Source organism: Dasypus novemcinctus, chromosome 12, assembly GCF_030445035.2.
Source record: "Dasypus novemcinctus isolate mDasNov1 chromosome 12, mDasNov1.1.hap2, whole genome shotgun sequence".
In the NCBI taxonomy this organism is placed as follows: Eukaryota; Metazoa; Chordata; class Mammalia; order Cingulata; family Dasypodidae; genus Dasypus; species Dasypus novemcinctus.
Genome location: NC_080684.1, coordinates 22,724,325 through 22,740,514, shown reverse-complemented (window position 1 = coordinate 22,740,514; position 16,190 = coordinate 22,724,325). Strand labels below are relative to the sequence as shown.

The window sequence follows — 16,190 nt, the reverse complement described above, 5'->3', positions numbered from 1 at the left end:
AGGGAGGCCAGGCCCTTGTCGGGGGCTCTCAGGACTGGAGGGCGCACGGCAGAAGAACTACCGCGGAGACAAGGTAAACACGCAAGTCCACTTTACTGAGGGAGAGGCAACAGTTTTACAGGGGCTGGGGAAGGCTGATTGGTCGAAGCCACACCCTGTTCTGATTGGTTGCCGGCGAAAGGTCAGTGGGCGGTACTGGACGGGGGAGGGGTGGTGGTTAGGGATTGGCTGTTGCTGTTGCTGGGGGAAGGGGCAGGGTTTAGGGATTGGTGGCTGCTGTTGCTGGGGTGGAGGGCAGACTTGAGTTTCCCGCCCACGCCTGGCTGTTGCTGCTGTCGGGGGAAGGGAAAAGGGCGGGCTGGATTTTTCCGCCCACACCTGACTGTTGCTGCTGTCGGGGGAGGGGAAAAGGGCGGGCTGGATTTTTCCGCCCACGCCTGGCTGTTGCTGCTGTCGGGGGAGGGGAAAAGGGCAGACTGGAATTTTCCGCCCTGCGCCTGCGCAGGGAGAAAGAAGAAGAAGGGTGCTGCCCCACAAGGCATTGTGTGGCGCTATCCGGGAGGAGGGGCGGCCGCGGAAGCATGGCTGCCGAGAAGGGGAGACCCGAGGGCACTCTGCGCCCATGCCGAGCTTCCTTCAGGGGTGGCGGTGAGTCCGACCAGCCACCCTATTATGGGGGCAGCGGCTTGGCCTGCCGCGGCTGCTCCCCCGCCAGGCCAGCAAACCACACTTCAGCCTGAGGGGTGACCGCACCCAGATAATAAAATTCTCTGATAAAGATGTTGGTCTTCATCAACCCAGATCTGCCCAGTCTGTGTGTGAATTTCCCAGAAGCTGTGGAAACTAGGCAGGCAGGAGAATGTGCTGATCTTTTCACTTCCCAACTTAAATCCAGTATTGACTGAATATGTCTTTTTTTCTTTTTTTTTTTTATTTCTCTCCCCTTCCCCACACCCCACCCGTCTGCTCTCTGTGTCCATTCGCTGTGTGTTCTTCTGTGTCTGCTTTTATTCTTGTCAGCAGCACCGGGAATCTGTTTCTCTTTTTGTTGCGTCATCTTGCTGCATCAGCTCTCCGTGTGTGCGGCACCACCCTAGGGAAGCTGCGCTTTTTTCACACAGGGTGGCTCTCCTTACGGGGCACACTCCTTGCGCCTGGGGCTCCCCTACGTGGGGGACACCCCTGCGTGGCAAGGCACTCCTTGCCCGCATCAGCACTGCACATGGGTCAGCTCACCACATGGGTCAGGAGGCCCTGGATTTGAACCTTGGACCTCCCATGTGTTAGGTGGATGCTCTATCCATTGAGTCAAATCTGCTTCCCTGAATATATCTTTTTTCTTTCCCCAAACCACACAATTTATGAGCCAGGTTTAAAGCAGCCAACAGCTGCCATGTGCCAGCATTGTGCATCAATACATAGAAAACCCATTCCATCTTTCATTCCAAAGTTATTATGAGGACATGAAAATAATTCTTGTGTGGAATTTTGGGAAGGAGGGTGGGAGTGGAGGACCCAGGACTTCATCATAACGTCCACACACACAAAAGAAAGCAAATTCTCAAGGCATGGGCTTGATTGTCCAGAGACAATCAAGGTAAATGGCTCCCTCTAGTGGAATGTTTTGTTTGCACAAGGTCACATACCCAGTATTAGAACACCATTTTGTTCAGAAATAAACACTTGAAAGCACCTAAGTTTCTCCAGCAATGAAAGCCATTCCAGGAATAACCTTAGTAAACACCTCCCTCTAGTGGGGAACTTTTTTAAGATACTGTCAAACACGAAGGAGGGTACTAAAGATCTCAGATTAAGAAACTCTGTTTAGACACAGTTCACAGGTAGGTGCCAAAAGGACTCAATAAATATTAAAAAGTTTAAAAAGTAAAAGTAAAATCCTTAAAATAGCCATAATTGACTATTGCCACATTAAACCTCAAGTAGGGAAAAGTCTTTCTATGAGGGTGACAGTGAGAGTGGAGCTCCGAATTGCTTTAGTTTGTAGCTCTATTTTATTTTTTTATTTGTCTTTTTTATTGTAAGATACATAGATCACAAAACCAAAGGGAACAAAAATTAAGTTTCAGCTCTATGGAATTTTACGAACGCATTAGGAATGAAAGCGGGAGTTATGAAGATGCAAGTCTTCACAAGGTATGCACGTCTCTTGCTCAGTTTAAAATAAAAAGTGGTCCTCCAATTAATATGTGTAGGATATCTTTGTTTTTATCCTAGACAAGATAGCACCTTCTGAGAAGGGACATGGAAGAAGCAAAGGAGAAGGAGGAAGGAAGAAAGAAGAAAATGGAAAAATAAAGTGTGGGAAAGGAGCAAAGAGGGAAGGAAAGGAAAGGAAGATAGGTTGTAAGAAAGGATGAGAGATAATAAGGGAGGGGGAAAGGAGGAAAGTAAGGAAGAGGGAAGGAGGGACGGAGGGAGAGAGGAAGTAAAGGAAGGAGGGAGGAGGAAAGGAAGGAAGGCAGGCAGAAAGAAAAAAAGTTCTGTAATCTTCAAACTATGCTGTTTAAAAATAGATTGTTCTGGGAGACGGACTTTGGCCCAGTGGTTGGGGCGTCCGTCTACCACATGGGATGCCCGCGGTTCAAACCCCAGGCCTCCTTGACCCGTGTGGAGCTGGCCATGCATGCGCAGTGCTGATGCGCGTGGGGAGTGCCCTGCCACGCGTAGGGGGGGCCCCACGCGCAAGGAGTGCGCCCGTGAGGAGGGCCACCCAGCGTGAAGGGAGGGTGCAGCCTGCCCAGTAATGGCGCCGCCTACACTTCCCGTGCCGCTGACGACAACAGAAGCGGACAAAGAAACAAGACGCAGCAGATGGACACCAAGAACAGACAACCAGGGGAGGGGGGGGGAATTAAATAGATAGATAAATCTTAAAAAAAAAAAATAGATTGTTCTTAAAGTGTTCAAAGTGTGGGGATCTCCAAAATTATTTTCTATTTGGAAGTCTCCTTAAAGTATTTTATTTGTAAAGGTGTAAAAAAATATTTTTTTGAAACTTCTATTTAAAAGATGAATGAGGGAAGTTGATGTGGCTCAAATGATAGAGCGTCTGTCTACCACATGGGGTTCCAGGGTTTGATCACCAGGACCTCCTAACCCATGTGGTGAACTGGCCCACATGCAGAGCTGCCGCCCACAAGGAGTTCTGTGCCAGGCAGGGGTGACCCCTCGTAGGGGTGCCCCACCAACAAGGAGTGCACCCCACAAGGAGAGCCGCCCCACGTGAAAAAAGCTTAGCCCACCCAGGAGTGACACCGCACACACGGAGAGCTGATGCAGCAAAATGTCACAACAGAAAAGAGACGCAGTTTCCCAGTGCTGCCAAATAATGCAAGTGGACACAGAAGAATACACAGCGAATTGATGGTATGGGTATGGGGGGCGTGACAGTTATGCTGGAGATCTCTGGGGTTGGGGGGTTACTTTTTTCATTATTTTTTTTTTAACTACATAGATCACACAAAATGTTACATTAAAAAATATAAGAGGTTCCCATACCCCACTTCCCACCCCACCACACTCCTCCTACATCAATAACTTCTTTCATTAGTATGGTACATTCAGTGCATTTGATGAGTACATTTTGGAGCACTGCTACACAGCATGGATTATAGTTTACGTTGGAGTTTACACACTCTCCCAGTCCATTCAGTGGGTTATGGTAGGATATATAATGTCCTGCATCTGTCCCTGCAATATCATTTAGGACAACTCCAAGTCCCAAAAATGCCTGCATATCACACCTCTTCTTCCTTCTCCCTGCCTTCAGCAATTTCTGTGGCCACTGTCTCCACATCAATGATACCATTTCTTCCATTGCTAGAGTCACAATAGTTCTATAGTAGAATAATAGTTAGTCCACTCTAATTCATATTTTATTCCTCCATCCTGAGGACCCTGAGATGGCGATACCCACTCCACCTCTAAATTGAGAGGGGGCTTAGCTCCCACATGGCTGATGGATGGGATTCTCCTCTTGCAGTTATAGACTCTTGCTGCTCTAAGTCAGCAACGGTTCCCTTAAAGGGGAGGTGATGCAGAACTGAAGAAATAAAAGGACAGAAAGAAAGACACAAGAGAGGAAATAAAGATGGGACCAGGGGACTCACAGCTTCTCCAACTGAGAGCCTCAACCCTAGCTTCCACATTGTATTTATTTAGAAACTAACAATCAGTTGTTTGCTATCAGAACTGCAACATCATCTACAATAATAGGAAGCAACTGCAACATCTACAATAAAAGGAAGCAACAAATAGGGAACAGGTAAGCCAGTTTCCCACAACATATCCCCCTTTTTGTTTTTGTAAAGCAATGAAGGCAGATTTGGTGGTTTCTTACTGCTTCATACCCTGAAGGGCTTGTTGCATGCTTATCGTTTAAGAAACAATTTCAAATCAGAGAACAGCATTTTATACATAACCCATAACTACAGCAGATTATACAAACTTCCAACTAGCAGATGATTTATTTCTCATGGGCTTAAGATTTCCTACCAACAAGACTATATAGGCCAGTACTCAATCAAAAATTACCTCATTTTCCCCAATTTGCATAGTTTGAGACATAGACAATGACAAATTATTGTTAGTTCCCCATTTTGGGCTGTGGGGCAGCTGGAAGTTTATCACATAATTTCAATGCCTTCATTGGTCCTGCTCTTAGCATCTTCACTGGACCTGGGGCCACAACTCAGTGTTGAATTTAAACTTAGTCCATCATTGTGAGGACTCATTTTCTAGGCAGAAAACAATAGTTGGCTTGTTGTAAGAGTCCTGATGCAGTGTCTGTAGCAGTAAAAGCATATCTTGTCCTCCCCAAGAGCAGGAGAGGACTAATGTCAGTCGTTGAAGTGAGCATGAAGGATACCAATGGGTGATGTCCACAAGCTGCTGGTGAACAACAGGTAGCTGGAACTGCTGGGCTAGGCACCACAAGGTCTGGTACTCATGACATTCACCTTTCCAGTGGAGCCACTCTGTGTTGGAGTCACGGACCCGAAGGGTATCAGGAATGAAAGATAGAGATTGGGATCAGGGGATCTGAGAGCATTGAAGCCTCAAGCTCATCAGACAAGTTCATTAATATGAGGGGCTTCTTTATATACCCCAAGCAATCATGAGAACCAGCAACTATTCTAGCTAACTATTCCCATTACCTCATTCTTGAGAACACAGTGCACAGTGGATAAGATAGTAACTAAAGCTCAAGATGTTCTATTATGTTATTGAAACAAATATACTCATAAATCTTGTTGCCCAGGTTATTTGTACTATCAAGTCTGGGTTCTGCCAGAATGTTATGTTTCCCTGAGAGATTAGCCACCTGCACATATATCTCTAGGGACAGCATGACCCAGTGGTCAGAAAGTAACTTGCTACTATGGAAACAACATGCCTTTGTTTCCCACATTTCCCCCTTTTTGTTTTAGTCAGGTGGCTTTAGTTAGGTTACCCTCCTCTGAGAGTCTTACCCATCATTGACTACCAGCCAAGCATTATGACCATGGGGAACTATATCAGATTTTTTGCAAGTACCAAATTATTAGCTTGTCCCATTGCATCAACATGGGTACAGTCTTCGGCATACTTCTCATCCCAGGCAAGCAACAACAACGGGCAACAAGATTAACACACAAAGTTCTATTCCTAAATGCTGCTAAAAATTGTTGAGACTTCCACCAATTTACTGGATTAAACTTATTGAAATGAGAAATCAAATCATTAAAGATAACCTTATCTTCAGCTACATAAATCTGATTATGAGATATTTCTAATATCTTTTTTTGTAATTCTTCTATTTCTAATGACATATTACCTTTATGACCTATCAAATGATTTTTAATCTTTTCCCAATTAAACATAGAATTATTATAAACAAGTGGAGTAATACAAAAATTACTTTCATTCCAATCACATTTCAATCCCCTAAGTAGATTAAGTTATATACTTGATCTCTAAGATGTAAAACTGCTGATTCTAAATCATCAACTCTACTGTTTAAGTCTCCATCAATATATTCTTGACTATGCCATACGTCACTAGCATTCTTATGCCAATCATGCACATATTGTTGAGTCTGCACCATCTCATGCAAGGTCACTGTAGCTGTAGTAGCAGCTGCAATGACACCAATCAGTCCTAATATGCCATCTATTATGAGTCCCACAAATTGTTTCAAGCATTTCAGGATTTCTTGAGCCATATGGAACAGCAGTTGACTCTCAGGTGATGATTGACGAATTCGGTTCGGTCACACTGTGATCCATACTCCCTGCCGCTTTGAGCCATTGTAATGAAATCTCCATTCTGTAAAGTGTTCTCAGACAAACAAGTATGCAAGGCCCCACTTGTTTAAAATAAAGCATTCTTGGTTATGGTTAATTTTCCAACCACAAACACATAAGGACCTCTTACACATAATTGAAAATGATGAATATGATCTAAATGCAGATATTGACTGTTGACCATTCTTACTATTATTCCCAATCCATTCTATAGTAGGAGCTATTCCTAAAAAAACTTTCCACAAATTCTTCTGTTTATGTATAGATGTAATGTTACACCATGAGGAAGGGATCCATTTCCCTTTATATTTCCAAACACTATTACTTTTAGTAAAAATTATTTTTCATCCAAATCAAGGGATTCATGAAAAGGATATTGCATATTACTAATTTTCTGTCCTTTACTATTTAGACCATACCAAATAAATCTGCCATTATATGGAGAGGGACTTCCCATTGGGGCACTCTCCCACACTATTCCATAGGAATCATTAAAAATGACAGATCCTCTTCCTATATGGCACTCTTGCCATCCTTTTTTATCCTTACTGTCTTTTTGTGGACAATCATAAGTAGGATTTTTGGTCATGATAAAATTGTAAGAGGGAAATAAAGTCACAATAGACTGAGTATTATTATTTTTTAATATAATCATGGTCCGATTTTTAACATACATACAGGAGGGATGGTTACCAATGCATAAGGGTCAATAACCAAATGGTAATACAAGATTATAGATTCTTTGTCCTTCCTTATGGGGTTTAATTGGTAACTGATCATCAATTGGTTCAGGGCATATATGGATCTTATTCAGATACATATGAAAGAATGGATCTTTTCCGGTTAACACTCTAAGTAATGGGGGGTTAGGTATATAGGCCCAATAAGTGTAATTACCATCCTCACAGGGCCTACATGATGGAATAGAGGAGAGTATGGGCCATGATGTGAACTAATGTATATGAGGTGCAGAGGGGCCCAAAGATGTACTTACCAAATCCAATGGATGTGTCATGATGATGGGAACGAGTGTTGTTGGGGGGGGGGGAGAGGGGGGGTGGGGGGGTGGGGTTGAATGGGACCTCACATATATATTTTTAATGTAATATTATTACAAAGTCAATAAAAAATAAAAAAATTAATAAAAAAAATAAATAAATAAGTGTAATTACCAGCAGCTTCCTCATTACTTATGATCACCATCATCAGAAGTTATAGGAGACCCCATCTCTTCATTCCAATGTTTAATCCTCTTCACAGGTAGCCAAATTTGTTCTCCATTTTCTGAAATGACAAGAGCATAGCCTCACCCCCATACTTTGATCCTGTCTTTTTTCCATTCATTGCTTAAAATATCTTTCCAGAATATTGGCTGATCTTTATTTCTTGCATCCACTGTAAATGTTTGACATTTTCTAAAGTGACATTCCACAGGTGTCAGTGAATTATAAACATTAAGAAAATTTTAAGTAAATAAAGCTTTTGCCAGTTCATCTTTTGGTGTTATACCATCATCTCCCCCTTTTTGTTTTAAAAGCATAGTTTTTAAGGTATGATGGCTGCATTCAACTATGGCTTGACCTATAGGATTATAAGGAATACCAGTAACATGCTCTATAGCATACATAGAACAAAAAGAAGCAAAAGACTTACTTATGTAAGAAGGACCATTGTAAGTTTTAATTTTCAAAGGGCATCCCATTACAGCAAAAGCAGACCATAAATGGGAGCAAACATGATGAAAAAATTCACCACTTTGTGCAGTAGCCCACAAAAAATGTGAGTAAGTATCAATGCAAACATGGACATATCATAATTTATCAACTGATGGTATGTAGGTAACATCCATCTGCCACAGTTGATTAGGAGTCAGGCCTCTGGGATTAGTCCCAGCTTGAAAATGCACTGTAGTTAAGGGTCCACAGGTGGGACAGGTATGAATAATTTCTTGAGCTTAATGTTTTGTTAATTGAGGAAATTTATGTCTAAGTCCCTTACTATTAATATGAGTTAATGCATGATATTTACTGGCATCTTGCAAACATCCTACTAATAAATCAGCTCTTGCATTTTGGGTAGCTAGAGGACCAGGAAAGGAAGAATGAGACTGGATATGAGTAATATATATGGGCTGATTTCTTTACTGAATGAGGGCTTGAAGGTCAGCAAAAAGTTGAGACAATTCATCAGTAATAAAATATGAGCTGTTTCAATATGGCCTACAGTTAAACACACATATTCAGAGTCAGAGACAATATTCAAGGGTTCTTGAAACGTTTGTAAAACCTTAATGATGGCCGAAAGTTCTGTGCGTTGAGCAGACAAAGAAGGAGTCTGCCAAACCTGTTCTTTTTGAGAGGTAATGTATGCTGCTTTTCCATTACTACTACCATCAGTAAATATTGTACATGCATTTTCAATAGGAATGGTTTTCACAATTTTTGGTAAAATCCAAGTGGTTCTTTGTAAAAATGTTAACAGTTTGGAAGTAGGATAATGATTATCAATAATGCCTTGAAAATTACTAATAGCAATTTGCCATTGAGGATTAGTTATATAAATGTTGAATTTCTTCATGAGAAAGATTGCAAATAATTCTATCTGGATCAGACCCCTTTAACTGTAACAATCTCACACAGCCTTTTGCTAGTATGGAAATAATTTTTTGGAGATATTTTTGCAATCTCTTTTATTTATTATTAGGTAGAAAAACCCTTTCCAATATACCTTCTTACCAAAATAAAGCCATAGGAGATTGAGGGGTTGAGAAAATAATTAATAATCAACAGCTTTCTCAGGGTTTATTTGTGCTAATTGCCCTTGAGAGATTCAATCCTCTATTAATGCCAATTCTTTTTCAGCCTCTTTAGACAAGATTCTAGGGCTAGACAGATCAGAATCTCCTGTTAATGTTTGAAGTAAATGAGTTAACATATAATTAGGGATTACTAATGTTGATCAAATCCAATTAATATCTCCTAGCAATTTTTGAAAATCATTTAAGGTGTTTAACTTGTCTCAGCCTATTTGCATCTTTTGTGGTATAATACGTCCATTAGCCAATTTCATACCTAAATAACAATATGGTGCATTTCTTTGAATTTTTTTAGGGGCAATTTGCAAGCCATACTCAGGAAGAATTTGTTCAGCATACTTAAATAATGTTGCAGTTTGTCATTTGAAGCATGAGCAAACAATATATCATCCATATAATGAATAATCATTGCTTTTGGAAATTTTCCTCTAAATACTTCTGAAGGTTGATGCACAAACAATTGACACATGGTAGGACTATTCATCATACCTTGTGGTAATACACACCACTGATATCTTTGCATAGATGCCTGATTATTAAAACCAGGTACTGAAAAAGCAAATTTTTCTTTGTCAGCAGGATGCAAAGGAATTGTGGAAAAAGTATCCTTTAAATCAATAATAATTATGTGCCAATCTTTTGGAATCATGGATGGTTGTGGAGCCCCAGGTTGCAAAGGTCCCATAGGGCTCATGACCTTGTTGATAACTCTTAGATCAGTTAACAGTCTCCAATTCCCTGATTTTTTCTTAATAACAAACACAGGAGAATTCCATGAACTATTAGAAGGCTCAATATGTTTTTGAGTTAACTGTTCTATTACAAGAATATGAAGGGCATTAAGTTTTTCACCTGTGAGGGGCCATTGATCAACCCATACAGGTGTATCTGTTAGCCAACTTATAGGTATTGGACTGCCCTTTTGTTCAATGGCTCCTATGGTAAATTTTCCTGCCCAGAATTTTGTCAACCTAAATGATACCCAAATCCTCTGTGATCTCCTTTTCTTCTAGTATTATATTGCATATCCATATATAAAAGACTTTGCTTGTTCTGACAAAATAGGAATGTGAATAAAAGCTCCCCATTGACCAAGCAAATCATGTCCCCACAAGTTGATACCCACATCTGCTAAGGCTGTAAAGTAGATTTTTGTCCATCCGGACCTAAAATATCAAATACAGTAGTACTCTGGTATACATCATTCATTGTACCTATGCCAGTAAACACAGTGGGTACTTTCTGCAGCATCCAAGACTGAGGCCAATGTCGCTTAGCAATAATAGATACATCAGTACCAGTATCTACTAGTCCAAAAAATACCTTCCTGTTAATGGTAATTGTTGTGTCTGTCCTGTCATCACCTACAAAAGCCTGCCAATAAATTATTTCTCCTGTAGAACCAAATCCACCTTTTCTAGTAAAGGGGAGGGTTCTTGGTATATGGTAAGGAAGCAATAGTAATTGAGCAATCCTTTGTCCAACATTAATTTGAACTAGACTCACTACTTATACCATTACTTTTATTTCTTCTTTAAAGTCACTACCAATAATACCAATTTGAACCAATAATCCCTTCATAGTCAGACTACTTCTTCCTATTATCAAACCAACAGTATCAGAGAGAAATTGTCCTTTTACTCCAGTAGATATAGTTTGCATACCCATTGCCGGTGTTATAAGCTTAGTTTCAGTAGATGGGAGATCTGCTGCAGCACTGCCTCTTGTGGCAGCTTTTAATTCTGAAATTCGGATGCATGTAGCTGGCCATTGCTGACTGGATATTGTTTGGCCAGGCTCATATTGTTTGTCTGAGGACCCTGAGCTAGGCCCACAAAGTGGTTTCCAGACCCAGTTGGAGCTCCATTTTTTTGAAATTTAGACCTGCACTCATTGGCCCAATGATATCCTTTCCTACACACTGGACATATTTTAGATGGAGATTGCTTACTTCTATTCTGAGCAGGACAAGCCAAATAAGATCAACACTCTTTCTGATAATGACCAAGCTTTCCACATTTAAAACAATTTCCTTTCTTTCTTTCCTGCTTTTAACCACCCTTAAAAGCTGTGGCCAAGACAGCCATCTGGTGGGTGGTAGAGCCAATATCCTGACAAGCTTTAACATAATCCTGGATTGAACCTCCTGCTGCCTTTAAGTGTTGAATTGCCTTTTTACATTCACTATTAGCTTGATCAAATGCAAGCGTTAACAAAATTAACTCTCTTGCTTCTGGTATCTCAATTGTTTTCATCAGAATGTCAGTTAATCGGGCTACAAATTCTACATAAGTTTCATTAGCTCCCTGTATTATTTTAGCAAAAGACTGCATTGGCTTTCCAGGAGCACAAATCCATTTCCAAGCAGCCAAACATGAATTGCACACCTGGTTTATGGCCTGATCATCACAATGAAGCTGCCGTTGAATGCCAAGACCATTCACCAATACCTAATAACTGTTCAGCAGAAATAAGAACAGGAGGATTTTGCACAGCATTATGGCACACAATCATATTGACTCCATCCATCCACCAGGTTTTAAATTGTAAGAATTCAGCTGGATTTAAAACTGTTCTAGTTAACATTTCCCAGTCCCATGGAATAAGGTGGTCAGTTTGAGCCAACCCTTGTACCAAACCAAAAGTATAAGGGCTATTAGTTCCAAATTGTGCACACACTTGTTTAAGTTCTTTCAAAATTTTAAATGGCAATGGTTCACGATGAGCATATATTCCTCCTTGGGGGTTATTGGCACCAGGGGGAATTTGTTGAATATTTACTGGGAATGCTTGTAATAATTGCATTGCCTCAGGATCCCCTTGTTGGGATCCTTGTAATAAGTGATGCATCATTGGAGCCATAGGAGCCGGATTGGTTATAAATATGCTTTTAATATATGGTTGGGTGTCAATGACATCAGTAAATATCCCCAGGGCTACAGGCATAATAATTGGTGGAGCCGTAGGGCAAAATTACATAAATTAGGATAAATGCCAGCTTTAGAAATATTCAATTTAGACATTTGCTTAGGCAGAAAAGGATTAGTTCCTTTTTCATTGGAAGGCTCATCCTCCTCTTTGTCCTCTATTTCCTCCCTGTCCTCACTCTGATGACCTGTGTCATGGGGCTCCCTGGAAAAGATGGTAATTTCTTCATCCTCTGCTTCAGACTGCAGTGGATCTAAGGCTGCTGCAATCTGTTGCCCTAGCGTCCACACTGATAACAGTATGATTTCCCCTTTTTGATATGCTCTACATAGTGCCTTCATTACCTGTTTCCACTGTTTAAGATTTGAAAGATTTTTCCCTTGTGGGTGAAACCAATAACAGTGTTTTTGTACTAGAGCAAAAAGTTCAAGTAAATCAGCAGTTTTTACTGAGACTCTGACAGTATTTAAAAGAGTTTTTAGTACCTGTGAATATTCTTCCAGACATCCTGGTTGATTACCCATACCCTGATGCTAGCGGAAACAAAATTAATTAAAATTCTTACCACTGTATTGTCAGACTTGAGTCATCTTTCAATAAATGCCTCAACCTTTCAGGAAGGTTTTCAGTTTCTATGTTCCCGATACTGCCATGGAAGAATCTCTGCTGTAGTCACTGCTTCAGGCCCCAGGTTGGGCAACAGATGTCGGAGTTGTGGACCGAAAGGGTATCAGGAATGAAAGATAAAGAGAGATTGGGATCAGGGGATCTGAGAGCATTGAGGCCTCAAGCTCATCAGACAAGTTCATTAATATCAGGGGCTTCTTTATATACCCCAAGCAATCATGAGAACCAGCAACTATTCTAGCTAACTATTCCCATTACCTCATTCTTGAGAACACAGTGCACAGTGGATAAGATAGTAACTAAAGCTCAAGATGTTCTATTACGTTATTGAAACAAACATACTCATAAATCTTGTTGCCCAGATTACTTGTACTATCAAGTCCGGGTTCTGCCAGAATGTTATGTGTCCCTGAGAGATTAGCCACCTGCATGTATATCTCTAGGGACAGCATGACCCAGTGGTCAGAAAGTAACTTGCTACTATGGAAACAACACATGCCTTTGTTTCCCACAACTCTGCTTCTTCTCAGGTCTCAATTGTATGGTTCTGGGTCTTTATGAGGCACTGACTCAACAGTCCTGAGAGGGATGTTAGAAGAGTGGGCAAGGACATGACAGACATTTACCTGTCACTTCTGGCAGGTTTCCCAGATGTTCTTCCACAGATCTCTCCCCCATAGAGGGTAATTCACAACAATCCATCATTTTTGTCTTGCTTCTAGTATTTGCAATCCACCCCTGGATAGGGATGGCAGTCTTCAGAGTAACCAGACACTATTGGGTTAAGCCTTTCACTTTCAGCAGGGCTTCCTATGCTGCACACAATTGCTTTTTTATATTGTACTTATTGTCTCTTCCCATGATTGTGACTAAAACCTGAGGGGTACTCAATTAGAATGTTGCCTTTGCCACAAACCCCACCCAAAGCCAGTATTGGTACTGGCCACATCCAATTCACAGGCTAAGTCAATATCCACCTTCTCCCTCTCTCTCTCTCTCTCTCTCTCTCTCTCTCTCTCTCTCTCTCTCTCTCTCTCTCTCTCTCTCTCTTTTTTTTAAGCAGCCTGCTGGAGGTCCTCCTACTCCCATCATGAAGGCCCTTTCCCAATTAACACATCTCAGTGAGGGATAAAAGATTTTTAGTATTCCAACAATATTACAAATTTTATTAACATGAATAAACATTGTACTTTATCAATTACAGGAGTGAGTATAGTTTTGTCTTACGCAATCAAACAACATTTAAGAATATGATAGAATAGCAGGGACCTTACAGCTTGTCCCAATTGTTTGCCTATTCCAGGCCCTTAAGATACCATTGTCTCTGATGTTTCTTAGTAGGGTCACTGCCACAGGTTTCTTCTACGCTGCCAGATTCATTACCATCAGGTCAGGGCAAAAAGCCTTGAAGAAGAACTGCAAAAGTCCATTGCTGACCTTTTCACACAGTTTTTGCACTTTTTATTATTGTTTCAGGATTGTTTTACTTTTACAAAACACATTATCTCACTGAATGCTACCACAATACTTTTACAACTTGCTATATGCATCTTATTAATCAAGACTTACAACTATAGAGATCTCATTAACATTTTAAGCTTAGGTAATAATATAAGCACTTTTTTTAATAAAGCACTTTTAGAGATTTTTATTTATCAAATTATATCACCATCTGGAGGTATCAAAATATACACTGACAAAGAACAATCACAAAAACCATTACAACACACACTGCAACAATTACCACACACACTGACATTGAACAGACAAACACAAAAGCAGTTCTTTCTTCTTCCTTTCTTTCTTTTGCTTAGTAACTTAATGTAAAGCCATTCTAGCCTATAAACCTTTTTGCACACTTAAACACTTTTTGTGTGTTTTTTTGTTGTTGTTGTTTTTTAAGATTTATTTATTTATTTCTCCCCACTACCACCACCACCCCGGTTGTCTGTTCTCAGTGTCTATTTGCTGTGTCTTCTTTGTCCAATTCTGTTGTTGTCAGTGGCACGGGAATCTGTGGTTCTTTTTGTTGCATCATCTTGTTGTGTCAGCAATCCGTGTGTGCGGCGCCATTCCTGGGCAGGCTGCACTTTCTTTCGCACTGGGCAGCTCTCCTTACAGGGTGCACTCCTTGTGCGTGGGGCTCCCCTACTTGGGGACACCCCTGCATGGCACAGCACTCCTTGTGTGCATCAGCACTGCTCATGGGCCAGCTCCACATGAGTCAGGGAGGCCCAGAGTTTGAGCCATGGACCTCCCATGTGGTAGACAGAAACCCTAACCACTGGGCCAAGTCCACCGCCCTTAAACGCTTTTTGTAAGAATACTAGCAAAGCATACATATCAGGCAAAGGCTCAATCTCAATATAAGATGTAACCGAGCTCTTGGTCAGCTGTTGTTTGGCTTCTTGACTTTAGAGTTTTAATTCACCCCCAGGTAGGAGGTGCAGCTGCTCTAACCTTCAGAATGGGACCCAGTCATGCAGTTTTCAGCATCAGTTTCTCCATTTGCATGACTGGAGGTTCTGGTTTCCATAGGAACTCTCATCGTCTCTTGGCATTCTTGATATGGCTTTATCCAACGAGCTGGTACCCGCACAGGATGTTCTCCATCTCCCGGAGAAATACAAGCAAACCCTCTTCCCCAAGTTAACAACTTCCCTGTTGACCATTTATTGGTCAGTGGATCATTCCACTAAATTAAAGGTTTTTCAGACAGAGTTCAGGTTTGAGTTTTAGAATTAGTTTGAAAATGTCTTTCAGCTGCTATCCCATCCAGAGTTATTCCACAGTTAAGAAAATTAAGAGTGAATAGTGCTTTGTGTAACTGCACCTTCAGAGTCTCCCTGTCTCCCCTTTTTTGTTTTTGTAACAGGAGTTTAAGGGTTTGATTTGCTCACTTGACAATAGCTTGCCCCTGGGAGTTATAAGGAAGTCCTGTAGTGTGTGAAATACTCCAAGAAACCTTTTAAGGGAGACTCTGGTATAAGCAGGAGCATTATCTATTTTTAGAGACTGGGAAAGTCCCCTTACAGCAAAGCAAGCTAACAAATGCTGTCTCACGTGTCAAGCATTTTCTCCCATCTGAGCTGTAGCCCAAATCCACATAAGGAGAGTAAAGTTTTAACAATATTGTTAAGTAAAAATATCCATTCTACAATATGATCTTGTTGCATAAGGATTCCTGTGGGAGAGTATAAGGAAGGCAAGATAATCAATTGCAGTGGCTGTTCTGTATTAATGCACTCAACTTGGGCACTTTGAAATTTTTTCCCTATGAGCTTTAGTTCCTGTTCTGCCTTTCTCATTAGAACCTAGGGGCTGTTTAATTGAGAATCTCCTTGTAATAGTGAAAAGAGATCAGACAGTTCATATGTGGAAATGCCTACTTTGGGTCTGAGCCAATTTATATCTCATAATAATTTCTGCAGATCATTCCAAGTTTTAATAGAGTCTCTATGAATATGAACCTTCTGAGGCTTAATTGTAATTTTATCAACAATAGTCCCAAGATA

The 16,190-nt window shown here is 40.9% G+C and overlaps 1 long non-coding RNA gene across 3 annotated transcripts in view; it reads right to left on the bottom strand.

Moving 5' to 3' along the window:
* Positions 1-12,868, bottom strand: part of LOC131280569 (uncharacterized) — a 79,627-nt gene extending 66,759 nt beyond the window's left edge. The window contains exons 1-2 of one of the 3 annotated variants that reach the window (XR_009188204.2): positions 12,614-12,868; positions 7,478-7,589 (exon numbers count right to left, since the gene is read on the bottom strand). This is a non-coding gene — a long non-coding RNA (uncharacterized lncRNA). The remainder of the gene's footprint in view (positions 1-7,477; positions 7,590-12,613) is intronic. The other 2 variants (XR_009188206.2, XR_009188205.2) reach the window with 2 other exon arrangements.
* Positions 12,869-16,190: the final 3,322 nt, after the last annotated feature.